We start from the raw sequence: 14742 nt of genomic DNA, 5'->3' as shown, positions 1-14742 counted from the left end.
GAGTTGATCACTCCATTTATAATTATCTGAGAATCACCCTTGACCTGCACATTAGATAAACCCTTCTGTTTGTAGAGAAGCGGACCAGCCTCAAGGGCTCTAAGTTCCACTTCATTATTTGTAGCTCATCCAATATGCCCGTAGGTACCTGACACAATATTCCCAGCCTCATCCTAAATAACTACTCCATAACCAGCCTGCCTAGGATTACCTCTGCAGGCCCCATCAAAGTTTAGTTTTACCCAATTGCAATGAGGCTTAGCCCACCTAACTTTATTCCTGTCAATTTTCTTTTTGGGATAATGGAAGATCGCATTCTTAAGAGACCAGTTCTTCTCCATTTTCAAGTCCCAATCATTGAATTTGAACTTTCTGACATTCTTTGATTTACCACATAGAGATTCTTCAATGGCATCCTTTAGATTGCTAATTACTACATCTATTGGTTTAGATGTTTCTTTGAATATTCGCTTGTTCCTTTCTTTCCAGATTAGCCAGACAATCATTGCAGGGCCCACCAGCCATAGTGCACCCCACTTAGATAGGTTGATATTGGCCATGAAACTAAAAATTCCTTAAGTGATGCATTCCTGACTATGTGCAGGTTCACCATACTTAGAAACCACTCCCAACACCTTTGAGAAAAATTATAGTTGAAAAGTAGATGGTCCACCGATTCTTGCTCAGCGTTGCATAACACACACCAGCTTGGTCCATGGATACTAATTGTCTTGAGTTTGTCGCTAGTGAGAGTACGGCCGTTTAGGGCTATCCATAAAAACACCCCTACTTTAGGCAATACCTAGTTATTCCAACATAATTTACTAGGCCAGTTCAGATTGATAACTCTATGCCTCTGAACTTCATATCCCAACTTAACACTGTATTCCCCTGACTTAGCAGCACACCAAAATAAACAATCTTCCTCTCCCGAGGCTAAAATTGCTTTGTTTCTCAGAATTTCTTCCAACCTTTTACACAACTCTAGGTTACCTATTTTTATCTGTTTCCAAGTCCTTATGCCATGATAGTCGACACCCTCAAAGTAGTTAGCCACCTGCATACCTATGGCTGATTCAATGGAGTTAGTCCAATCCTAATCTTCGAAGATTTCTGCCAGTGGCAATTCACCATCCCAAGAGTCCCGCCAGAACTTAGCCCTACACCCGTTGCCAACTTTCCAGGAAATGTGGTTCGTAACAATGTCTCGGCTTTTCCAAAGAAAGTTCTAGGTGGGAGAGCCCTTCTCTGAGTCAGCAATTGTGAAAATTCGATCCGGTGCATCAGAGTCCAGATATTTTTTCTAAAAAATTCTACACCATAACTTCTCAAGATTTCTATACATTTTCCATGACAGATTTGCACCAAGGGCCATGTTTTGGATATTCATTTTTCTCAGCCCTACACCCCCATCCTCTTTCAACATGCACATGGTATCCCAATTTATCAATAACATAATTTAGATTTCATTTTCAGCAAGCGTAAAATAGGTTCATTTTCAGCACTTGGTGATAGATTTCATTTCAGAGGAAGATAAAAGTTATTAAAGTTCATGATTAGACAATTCCATGATTTATATCATAATCTCTATTCTGTTCGGACACTTAGTATCAGATTTGAACTCTTAGTAGGATAATTGATTTAATTAGTTACATTTGCAAAGTGTCTTTTTAGTCCTAAACCACAGTCATAGGAATAGTTCTGAATAGATCCTGACAGCTCCTGACGGAGCATGATCCAACCCCAATCAGTGTTTTACAGTGCAAAACCCCCAATTGAGATCCTCCGTATCGTAAACAACTTTCAGACACACCCCAAGTCGATAATGAAAAAAAATTAAATTGTGCAAGTTATGACATCTATGACCTTGTCCACCACCTATTGTTATAACTTTCACCATTTCTATTTTTTAGGGTTTTACTATTTTTTGAGTGATTTTGTTTAACCTCAGTCATTATTGTTGCATAGGTATCTATTTTTCCCCATCTAATTTATTCTTCACCATGTTTGCATTGCATTTACATCTAATTGAAATGTGTCTATAGGTGATTGCTTCAATATCCTTTCCAAGCTCCTATTCACCATATCCAATCTCCATCAACACTTGCACTCTATGTTTTTGATGTGTCCACAAGTAAAATTTGGTAATGATAAATATCTCTTTTTCCTACAACCATTTTCATACATCACATCTACACTATGTTGTGATGTATCCATAGATCTCTATCAATGAATGAAGGAGAGGAGTGCATTGGATGGAAATAAAGGAAGGAAGATGACATCTTTATTCTATTTGTACTCTTACAAATTTGTCTTCTTCATTGTTTGTTTTTGTGCCTTGAATGGCTCCCCTTGTGATGTCGGTTAGCACATTCCATGTGACATCAAAATTGCCTACATGCTCAATAATGGAGCAATTTATTAAGGATTAATCATGTATCCAATCATATTTTATATTGTAAGTCCTTATTTTTTGCAAATTAATTATATCTATCTATCATGATCACTATAATATTTGGATGATCTATGCCTTGTATTTTCTTACCATTATCTATGATCTATATTTTAATAATGTATTATCTTTTATCATTATTTATGGTCTATTTCTTATCATTGTTATATCTATGTACTTTATAGATAGTTTGTATGATAATTTTATATTGCACTGTATTTTTATTGTCATATTGTAGCACCTTACTCACTTCACTTTATTTGATGTTATATTTCTTTATCCTATGACTATATGACCCCATATTTTTATTCATCCTTATGTTGCCACATGAGTATGTGTAAAGGATAACTAGGTTTGTATAGGTAGATATAACAATATACCATGATTACCATGTTGCATTTAATTTATGTAAGGTTAAGAATAATTATATACTTATAGATGCATCATTCATACTTAGATATTAACATGCAATTCAAAGTGGGAGAAAAATGAAATGGTAAAAATTTCATCTCCAATGCATTTCCCATTTAATTTTATTCCTTATTTGAGGTATTAATTTAATGCATTTATATAGCTACAAATGAATCATTTATATGAATAGTTTGGCTCACATACTTATCCTTTCTTGCACCTAACCACATGTTTAATCTCAATCCAATTAACTTATCTATATTATTTTGATCAATAATCCAATCATATTTGATATCTAGATTCAATTTTAGTGCTTGACCTAGGTTGTTTTCATGAGTGTAAGGTCATACTAATAACTATGATCTTTGTCATTTTAATTATGAAATCAAAATCAAACATTTATCTAATTAGACTCATCTTCCATTTTGGTCCTAGGTTGATTTTTGCCCATACATTTGTGACAATGTTATGTTCATTTACAAAAAGATATAAACTTGCTGTCATTTTAAAAGAGGAAGAACTATCAAAGACCACTTCTCCACCATTAATTAGCATCAATTGACCACACAAGAATATTCATTCACATGTACATTGAAATCAAGCATATTTGATAATATTCATCTTAGTGCAAGTGAATCACCTAGTAATCAATCTAGATTCTATATGCATGTTTGAAGCTTTCTATCTATCAAGGTATTTTTAAGTAATACTATCTTAGAGAAATAAGATTTCCACAGTCCATGCTAAAGTTATTCATGAATGCTTTTGGATTCAATTGTGTACAACGTTTTTGGTATCAACGTTTTGAATCACACTTTGTGATTCATTATCAGGATGATAGAGCTATAAGAGAAAGATGGATAAAACTATATACCAGTGCAAGATAAAAAGGATGAGAGAGGGGGAACAGTGGCAAGGTGTTCCCTCCCTTGAACTTTGTGCCACCCTTCCCCCTCTCTCATCCTTTTTATCTTGCAATGATCCGCAGTTTTATCCATCTTTCTCCTATAGCTCTATCATCTTGATGATGAATCATGGAGTGTGATTTGAAACATTGATGCAAAAAAAGTTGTACACAGCTGAATCCAAAAGCATTCATGAATAACTTAATACTATCTTGATAAGAGAAGGCTAAGAGAGTGACTAAAAATTGATAATCTAGTAGTCTATTTTTTTAGAGAAATTCATAAGACAAAATCTAGAGAGCATCACATCTTCAATTCACAAATACAAATTGAATTCATAACTGCGAATTAGATTAAAACTATAAAGATAATCCAAAATAGAAAAATAAAAATATATTTTTATTCCCAACTATACATATGCCTATCTAACACATTTTGAAATTTTAAAGACTTTAATCAAAGATAAGTTTATTTCTTTCCTTATTATTATTTATGATACATTATTATTTACTATCGTATTTAGTATGTTCTAATCCATTTTATTCTACTTCACCTACACTTCAAATTCAATCATTAAAACAAATAATACTTAATCATATGAATAGGTTTTCCCATTTAAATATTTCAGGGTAGGGCAAGGCATATTCTCCGTCATTTATGAAACAAAATTACATGAATATATTCATGTTAATATCACTTGGAAGTTTGAAGCTACATATACAAATTACACATATACACACTTCTCCAGTTGGCAAATCTGGGGCAGGTGCTTTCTAGCTAAGTCCGGATTACAAAATCAGAAACCCAAGTTAAGCTAAGCACATAAAACTGTGAGGCAGCGCTTGAGTCGCCTGCTCGCCCACAGACCAAATAAATTGATTTCTATCAACCAAAGCAGCACACATGGGCATCATGGCATTCATAACTTTCTCTATAGATGACCTCTTGCACGTACAGGAAATCAGAAAAATGACATGGAATGGAGATTCTGCCTTTGAGCTGAAACCCATATTCTTCCTCGGCCTCCTGTAGAAACTTCTGGAAGAGAGGATGGTTCATGTATTCCACCGGTATCACACAACGCTTCTGTTCTTCTCCCTCTCCAACATCCAGTGCAACGCAGCCCTTGGGCAACTCCCCTCCTCTCTTGGGCAAAGAAAAATGAGGCAGATGCATCCTCATGCCCAGATGAGGCATTATGATCAGAATTGAGAGCACCTACAAACACTGAAACCTTCAGACACAAACCCAAATGCTAATAAGCGATGAGAGGATTGTTTGCGGGAGTAGTTGCAGTTTATATGACACAAAGTCGGTAATACTTTGTCACTCATACTTCCACTCTTGAAGAAATGCGCCACGTTTATATACATACCTCCCCTGAGAGGCCTAAATGATTTGTAGCTTTACAACTTTTGACTTTTTACACACGGTCGTTTGTGATAGCTTCACAACAACTCTTTCGCGCACGCGGTCATTAAGACGGATGAAGTTTATGCGCACGTTTGGAAGCATGATGAACGGTCGGTCATATGCTGCCTAAATAGATAGCAGTTGTCCCATGGAGAGAGGGTAGGCGTTATTGCAAACCTTATGTATGACGTCATTGGCTTTTGGAAGGATAAACTCACACGGGAATTTCTAAGACGGACTTGTAGACGAAGATGCAAATTTTATTAGGTGGAATTTAATTACATTTAGGAAAATTTATAGATATTACATTGTTCTTTCACTAATAGATTTAATTTTATTGTAATAGTCAATTTAAATTCTTCAAATATCTATATTATAAATCATAAAGATTGAATTCACTATTTGTGTATTTCATATGATTTGATTTATTTATATTTTATTTATATATATATATAATCTTAATTGAATCATTTTTTAATACTAATGTTAATTACAATCTTAACTCTAACCTTTATTTGACTTAACTTTTAATCTTACTTGAATTATGATCCTAATTGTAATTAAAATATTACTTTATTCACTATTTCTAAAATTAAATCTTAATTTTTTTACCTTATTCCCTAGATTATTCTAATTGCTTAAAAATATTCAATATCTCTATCTCAAATAAAATCTTATTTTAATTTTTATTATTCGTTTATCTAAATTCTATCTTGTTTTTAGTATCTAAAATAATATTTAAGCATTTAAAAAATGAAATAAAAACGTATCTTTATTATTTGATTTGAAATTAAAAGATTAGTAGGATTTTTTTTTTATATATATATATATAGTCTTATCTTATTCTCTAAATTATTTTAATTATTTAAAAATATTCAATATCTTTATCTTAAATAAAATCTTATTTTATTACCATCTTATCTAAATTCCATCTTTCTTTTGAAATCTAAAATAATACATAAAATTCTCAAAAGGGAGATGCAATTTTCCTTATCATTAATTTGGTTAGAAATTAATAAAATTACTATATTGTATTTATTTTTATTTTTTTATGTATCATCCATCATTGCAAGCTATCAATATTTGCAACAATTGTTTTTCTATTTTGTGAACACACATGCATGACCTCCTATATGTTAGTGGTACATGCCTTTGGCGTGAAGGGAAATTGGACATCCCATAAAAGACATATGAGATCATTATGCACATCCAACATTAATTACAAGTGCACACTACTATGCCATAAAGCGAAATTAGATACAGTCAACCCTTAGAGGAAAGTGATTACAATTTAAGATCTTGCTAGATCAAAGAGCAGTTTTAGCAGCATGCATATATGTAGATTCAACAACATAGAATCATAAAACAGAAGAAAAAGACAAAAGAATAGAACATACATTTATTGCGGGAAAAACCCCTTTTGGATTTAAAAAACCCCACACTTCAAAACCAGAGAGACATTGTATTATTCAACAACAAAATACAGTTACGATACAATATTCAGGCTCTAGGCCTTAACATGGAGATTTACATCTTGCTCCATCCTGGAGAAAATCTGGCAACATAACCCCTATGAAAATGAACTCCTCTCCTCTTCAACTCCTCTAGCGATTCTTACATTTATAGAGATTACAATCCAAAAGGAAGCAACTTCTCAAAAGCATCCACATTCAATGTATCTACAACATAAAATTAGAAACTTCCTTTGTGTACAAATCTTTCATAAATAACATTTAATACAAATATGATTTATTCCATAAGCATAAATCATCTAAGATGAGATAAACAAGCCTTTTGTTAATTTGGAACTTTCCATTTTACTCCAAGCCTATCCAAATGAAAGATTTGGTCCCACTAAAAATCTTTCCAAAAACGTGCTATAGAATGCAATTGCCACATGCCACTTGGAGGGGTGTTTGAGAAGATTCTAAGAATTTTACTTCTCCAAAGTACTCTCCTTGTGCCAAGTGTCACAATTTCCTTTCACCTCAAATCTTGATACACCCAACTTGCCATTGGGCCCCACAATTAAGCTTTGCACTTTGGAAACTTAAAATTTTTCACTAAATAAATAAAACCAACACACAAGACCATTACATTAATTAAATAATTTCCTTGGCACTCTTAAGGTTGAGACACCTTAATCCCAACAATCTTCCACTTGACGAATACCTTACATGAGTCATCTCATCACAAGATTTACACTGCTAAGAGCCGCCTGATGAAATCACATCATCATTGCCATCCATGAAACCACATAGATCCCAAAAATTATCTCATGCTCCATAAAGACATATACAACAACATCCAAGATGTTCACCATCTCAAGCAACAATCCCTGCCATCCTCCAACATGCTACCTATGGAAGAAAAGGAACAAGCCAAGGTGAAAATGCACCAATCCAAAGAACACAAGCATAAGATCCCAGTGATATCAAAGGCTACATGATACTACCACCTCTACACTTTGCTCACAAGCTATACAGAAGCATCAACAATATCAACTTCAAAGCCCATATCCAGAAGATAGTTGTGAAGTAATCCTCTAGAAAACAAGATTAAACACCAACCAGAACAACAATCAAATCGGCTACTCCCATCCAACTTATAAACCCACATAATTGAAAATAGCACCCACATCAAGTGTGAATCCATCCAATCACACATACCTCGAAGGTATACATCATCAATAAACTCATGCCACCAACATAACTAACCCAAGAAACTGCAACCTCAAGCTCCATGTGCAAAACCAATCAATGAAGACCAAACACATCCAGGAACTCCCACTACATGGGTAATGTCAAATCTATACAAATGATCAAAGGCATACCGATTCTACCAATTAAAACACATAGAGAGGGTAACCATGTAGTACCAAGGACCACCCACAATGATATGCACATCCTGCAAACAAAACTACTGTAAGAAACATCTCTCTCAACAAGTCTCCATAGCTATCCCAAGTTCTCCACATCTGACAAAAGAAAGAGATACATTAACCTCCATGTCATCACCCAAGTGACAACATATGACCACAAAATAGTGATCATTGCAGCCCCATATAGAACCTCACATCTAATGCCAAGTGAATCCAAATCTCCTGGAATATCACTAAGACCAAAGAGAGAAACTGCAGACCATAAACATGTAGCATATCCTTCTACATACACCTCTAAGTGTCAGTTGTTCCAAGTAAGATCTCCTTAACGTCCCCATGTGAAAAGCCATAACAACATCCAAACCCGTTCAAACTCAAGAGATCAAACATAACATATGCATCATGAATCTACATGGATGTAAGCCTCTCAAAGAAGATCAAACTAGTCAATTTCCCATTTCAAGAAATCAGCCCACTACCATCCCCTATGATCATTATAAAAGAGAACATATTCCAAGGAGATAACCATTCTATTCATCTCTCTTAATGAATCCTCCAAAACTATCTAAATTTAGCTCAAGATCCATGAATATGAAAGCAAAGCACAAGCTTCTTGAGAGAAACAATGGGCAATTCCTCTCAAGTTATAAACTGCCGAGTAGACCAAGAGTGGGGAATGAAAATGCTCCTCCAAGATATTCGAGTCATCATGACTCATCCAAGAGAAAAATCCTTATAGGCCTCTATTGAACTCACGTCTAATCAAGGTGTAGGCTGCTCAGACTTCCAGCTGAAATCTTGTCAAGAGTAACCATCTCATCCCATGTCTCTCATCTCAAGAGAACTACAACCTCACGTAAGTCTCTATGTATCCATAAGTACCATCAAAAGATCAATCCATGCTGAATTCCAAATGCTTCTTTACACTCCCATGAAGTTCTCAGGCATACAACCAATGTACCCTATACAAAGAGAACTCACTAGACTACTGTCAAAGTTCCAATCAGTTGAATCAGGAATCCATCATGACATCATGATCATATCATCCCCTCTAAGAAGATCAAATCCTCCAAGTGAACATACCATGGTCTCAAAAGAAATGTATCGTGCCAAACTCTAATGCGCAATCAAGAGCATACCATGACATAACACCAACATACTCTTAGACCAACATCACCTATCAAGCACCACCAACACCTCACACCAAAGACTCTAAGAGCCCTCCATGGCTACAATATATTACACATCCTCAAATAGTGTACATGCAAAAGATGAAAGAACCCTTCTGCAACAACAAAATCTAAGAGTCCCTCAGAACCATCTACATCACTAAAGAAGATTATCCATCATCAAGTGATGAATACATAGTCATTTCCAAAGCTCCCATTGAAACGTGATACCGAGCTCTCCAAGAACATGAAACATCCTTAAGTAGATGTACATACTTACTAAGAAGTTGGAATTGCATATCTTGAAGCTTAGAAGATGAAATGAACAACTAGAACCTTTGAAATTCTATGTAGCATACACATTGAACATATTTTTTCATTTAGCAAAAATTTCCTTACCACTTGTTGAAAGCATTCATCAAGGAAAATGTCAATATTAGTTTTGTGTTTTCTCATAATTGTACGACTTAATAGTGAAATCCCAACACCTCAACAACAACTGCTAGAAAAAAATATCTTCCACAAGAGAGAAAATGGCAAAATAGTTTCTTTGATTAAGGATGACTGAATTATGAAAAGGTACATATTAGATCTTGCTTATATATGAAATGTAGGGGATATGATTAGACAAGAGTGTGACATGCATCTTAATGCTACGTTATGAGACAACTAATGTGATAATTATTAAATGACATAGGACACAAGAAGTAAATGAGATGTACATGACCCTATTTATAACTACCTTCTAGAAATAACACCTAGGACCTAGAAGTTAACACGTGAATAGGTCCCCAGTGATTATTTAGTTAGGCACATAACCTTATTTTCACTAACACTCACTCTTAATTGCAACTTATGGAGTGGAAGATTATTATGCAAATGATGCAAAGATGAAGATTATTATGGGTCATGCCTACTAGGCCATGTTAGGCACCCAAGTATAATTCAATCTCTCACAAATAGAGAAAATGATAAAACCCAGTGGAACAAAACTTCTCTCTAAAAAAGAGAAAAGATACAAACAAGGATTATGTATGGAGGACCCAATGGTAGATCCCCAAACAACTACATCCATCATGAATATTACAATCAATAATCCACTTATAAAAGGAAAAAAGAGAGACTAGATATCCTCCCATAATGAAGAAGCTCCAATATTGTTGAAGAAATATTAATAAAAAAAAGATGATCCAATGGTTGCAAGCAACATGCCTTCCTTTGGGAAGAAACAAGTCCATTATAATATCTAAAAGTAACTCTATATCCAAATGAAAGGATGAGGGAAGAAGTCTCAAAATGCGAGTCTATAAAAATTTATTAGGAGTCTCCAAGCTTAAATACGCCACATCAAAACCATGGTCAATATTAACCAAAAAACATGACAAATCAAGTGAATGGAAAAACTCATGAATGTTAATATCCAAAGACAATGAAGTTGGGATAACAACTACGTGAAAACTATCACAAGAGGAGAGAAACCAACTTTGCCTAATTCTGCTCAAACCAATGCTAGATCTACGGTCTCTTCTCTTTATATTGGCTTCCTAATATTTGGACCTATTCCTCCTAGAATAAGGAACTAGGCACCATAGTCTAGGCCAAATGGGCCCAAATTTGAATCAAGTTTAATAATTAAAAAAAAGTTGAGTAGGAAATAAAACCCGATGTTGTCCTTCTTCGTAATTTTCAACAATTTTCATGAAGATAGGTATAAAATAAATTCTTATCCCCTCCTTTGATACATCACTCATCAAGGAATTCACTCTACATCAAGAATTTCAATTGAGCAAGCAATTAAGCACCATTAAGGCAGTGCAGGAGAGGTCAATTATTCATATTTTCAAGCATTCAAGATGACACCCATGATCAAGTTTGTATGAAGACATGCATAACAAAATCAACCTTTTCATGAAGACTTAAAGGAAAGGGAGATTCATGAATGAAGGTATAACATTTCAATTGAACAACATTTATTTTTAGATGTAGCCTCTTCCCTGCAAGGGTAAACTCTCTTTTCTATTTACTCATCATATGGTTAATTACAAACCTAGGGTTTGACCTAGACAAAGACCTATCAACCCAACAACATTTTTATTCTCTTATGTGTGTAGGTTTTTGATTCAATAAAGAATGAATATAGATTTAGAAAGTATAGACTAAGATGAAGAGAACCATACTTTGTAGAAGTAAAAAACCTTGGACACTGTGGTATCATAGTGTCTTATACTTTTTTGAGAAATTTTTAGGGAGATCTTTAGAGTGACATAGTGATGTTGAATATAATTTTCATATCTACATCTAACACCTTCATGACCAAGATGCCTATTGAGATAGTCTAACACTTTTGGGATTAAATTGTAGACACAAGTTCCTTTCTGATTTCCATTTCTAGATTTGTACTTAGAGTCTGCATATATGATCTATACCTTGTTGTTTATACAAATTACTCTCAATTTTATATCATTAGTCCTAGCTCTTGCATTTAATAATTCTATCTATAATCTAATTTCATATACACTTAGCAAGGAAACAACTAACCATTGTACCTATCTCTTCCAAGGGTTTGTAAGTGGCCTATTTGGTGGTTCTACAAATTGTATGTTTATTTGAATTGGTGTAATTCCTAGTTTTCATATTTAGACTAATGAACCATATTCCACCACTTCACACTTTAATTCTTCTTATTAAAGTTCTTGAAGTGTTGATTTACATGTCGTTATGCTACCAAATTTTTATTAGATTTGCAAACTAAATTATCTTTCCTCTCAAGGTTAATGGATGAAAAATTAACTATTCTTGTTTTTTCTTTAATGGCTTAGTAGTATGTACTTGTATCAAACTATTGAACATATAATTTAAAAGAAAAAAGTAGGATACTGAGGTGAATACTAGCTCTTGGAGGTCTTTTTGGGTTCATCTTTCCCTTTTACATATAACATAGCAACCATGACAGCCATTAATTTTTTCAAGGACCCATAACCTATAAATTTTGAATTAGAAAAATGCATCCAATATGACATGGATACTCATTCATGAGTTTGTACTCACATACCATCAAAATCTATTTTGGTAATTTTGTATGTCTCCAAAAGATATAAATGATCAAGAATAATGGCGTGAATCTTGTAGACACCTAAAAGTTGCACAATAAATTAAGTGAATTTTATTCATTTAATTATCCCTAATTCTTCCAATTAATTAAATTTAATATCCCTATTTTTCTGATTAGCCTATTAATCAAATTAAAGATTTGATTAAACCCCTTTCTTCTAAAGCCTAATCCATTAATTAAACTAAGGTTTGATTAAATACCCTTAGCCATTTGATTGAAATCTGTAGAGACTGAGGGTTCGTTTGATATTGTTGAATTTTGTAAATCCACTCAGATTCAAATTACGCCAGTTGAATAACTTAAATTAAAGCCTAAAGAACTTGATAGGCTGGTTAAGTTTGTGAAAGGAAATAATGCATATGTACAAGCTGATATGATACGACAATTAGCTAATGCTACATTGTCCCCCCAACGAGATGCGCTAACTTGTCCTGCTACTCATGAAGCTTCTCCTGAAATAGTTACCCATCAAGTTGATGACATGTTGTCTATCCTTGAATAAAAACCTGAGCCTTTTAATATATCCCTGTTCATAAATGGTCATAAACTGAATAATTGTATCATAGACTCTAGTGCCTCAAATAACATCATTCCATCTTTTTTAGCTAAAGCTCTGGGATTATCCTCGACAAAAACCTTTGGTAGATGTTACTCCATGGACTCCAAACAAATACCCTTGTTAGGACAGATTAAAGATGCTCAAGTGGCCCTTGTTGCTCATCCTGATAAAAGAGTTAGGTTAACTATTTTAATAGCTGATATTCCTGCAAGTTATGGCATTTTACTGAGCCGTACATTTTGTAGAGACCTAGGAGGCGAGATTAAAATGGACTGGTCTCAGGACACCATTCCCATAGGGAAACAATATGCCATTTTACAACCAAAGCCCAAATCTAAGTTCACTGTTTTTCCTTTTGATGATCCAAAGGCACAAATATTGTACCATGAATGTGAATTTGGGAATTATATGATCTTATCTGATAATGAAGTTGTAGGAAATTTGTCTCATCCTAAGGCACATAAGGAGCTATGGATAATGGAGTTCGATGGAAGTTGTTCAAGATCTTGTGCTAGAGTCGAAGTAGTTCTTATTCCTCCTTCTGGCAAACATATTCCTTTCTCCTTCAAGTTGGAGTTTAAAAGTACAAATAATATTGCTGAGTATGAGGCCTTATTGAAGAAAATAAATTGGGAGTAAAATTGTTACAAGTAAAAGGAGATGCCGAGTTGATTGTAAAACAACTAAGAGGGTTATTCACTATAAAAAATGAAAGATTAAAGCACTATCGGAACAGGGTATGGGATGAAATTGAAGGTTTTGATGTTTTTTCTATTGAAGCCATTCCATGTGAATTTAATTCTAAAGCTAATTCTTTGGCAATGTCAGCTTCTTTCTTGATTCCTCATCCTGAATTCACAATATATACTTATCGGGTGGAGTTAGTATATAGACCAAGTGTCTCTGATAACTCAGAATTTTGGTAGGTCTTTGAAAATGATAGGCACATTAAAAAAATTCTACATTGTGTTGAAATGTTCATAACTACATTCTTTGAAGGATCTAAAATTGAATGTAAGGAATTCTCCCTAGTTCTAGGAGAAAAACCACGAGATGAAATTATCCATCTAAAAGGAAATAAAATTCCTAGAGGGTTTGTGTCTTTAGAGCACCTTTTTTCCTATCAGGATGCTTTCATCAAGAGGAAGGATGAATAATTGCAAGTAACTCATGACTTTGGTGATTATGAGAGGATTAATATTGGCGATGAAGAAGATCCTAAGTTCATCAATTTGGGAAAGTGTTGTACCCCTGAAGAGAAAATAAGATTCATTAATTTGCTAATAGAATATAGGGATGTGTTTGCCTGGTGCTATGATGACTTGAAAATTTCTAGAGATGGGTAGTTTCAATACCATATTCCTATGAAACCAGGAACAAGTCCATTCAGAAAGAAGTTGAGAAACTTTAATCCCAAGGTTGCAAAGGCCATCTTCAAGGAGGTGGATAGAATGTTAAAGGAAAAAATTATATATCCTATTCATCATTCCACCTGGATAGCTAATATAGTTCTAGAGTTCGTAAAAAGAATGGATAAATAAGGATTTGTGTGGATTTTAGAAATTTGAATCAAGCTAGTCTAAAGGATAATTATCTGCTGCCTACTATGGATCATATTTTGTAAATAGTGTCAGGTTCTCAGATGATGTCAATGTTAGATGAGTTTTCAAGCTACAATCAGATTAGTGTCTCAGAAAAGGATGAGTATTTAAAACAAATTTCATCTTTCCCTGAGGTACCTTTGCATATAACAGAATGTTGTTTGGTCTGATAAATGTTGGAGCAACCTTCCAGAGGGCTATGGACTTGTCTTTTGATCACTTGAAAGATAAAATAATTG

This window comes from Cryptomeria japonica, chromosome 11, assembly GCF_030272615.1.
Source record: "Cryptomeria japonica chromosome 11, Sugi_1.0, whole genome shotgun sequence".
NCBI lineage: Eukaryota > Viridiplantae > Streptophyta > Pinopsida > Cupressales > Cupressaceae > Cryptomeria > Cryptomeria japonica.
This window is presented reverse-complemented; position numbering follows the sequence as displayed.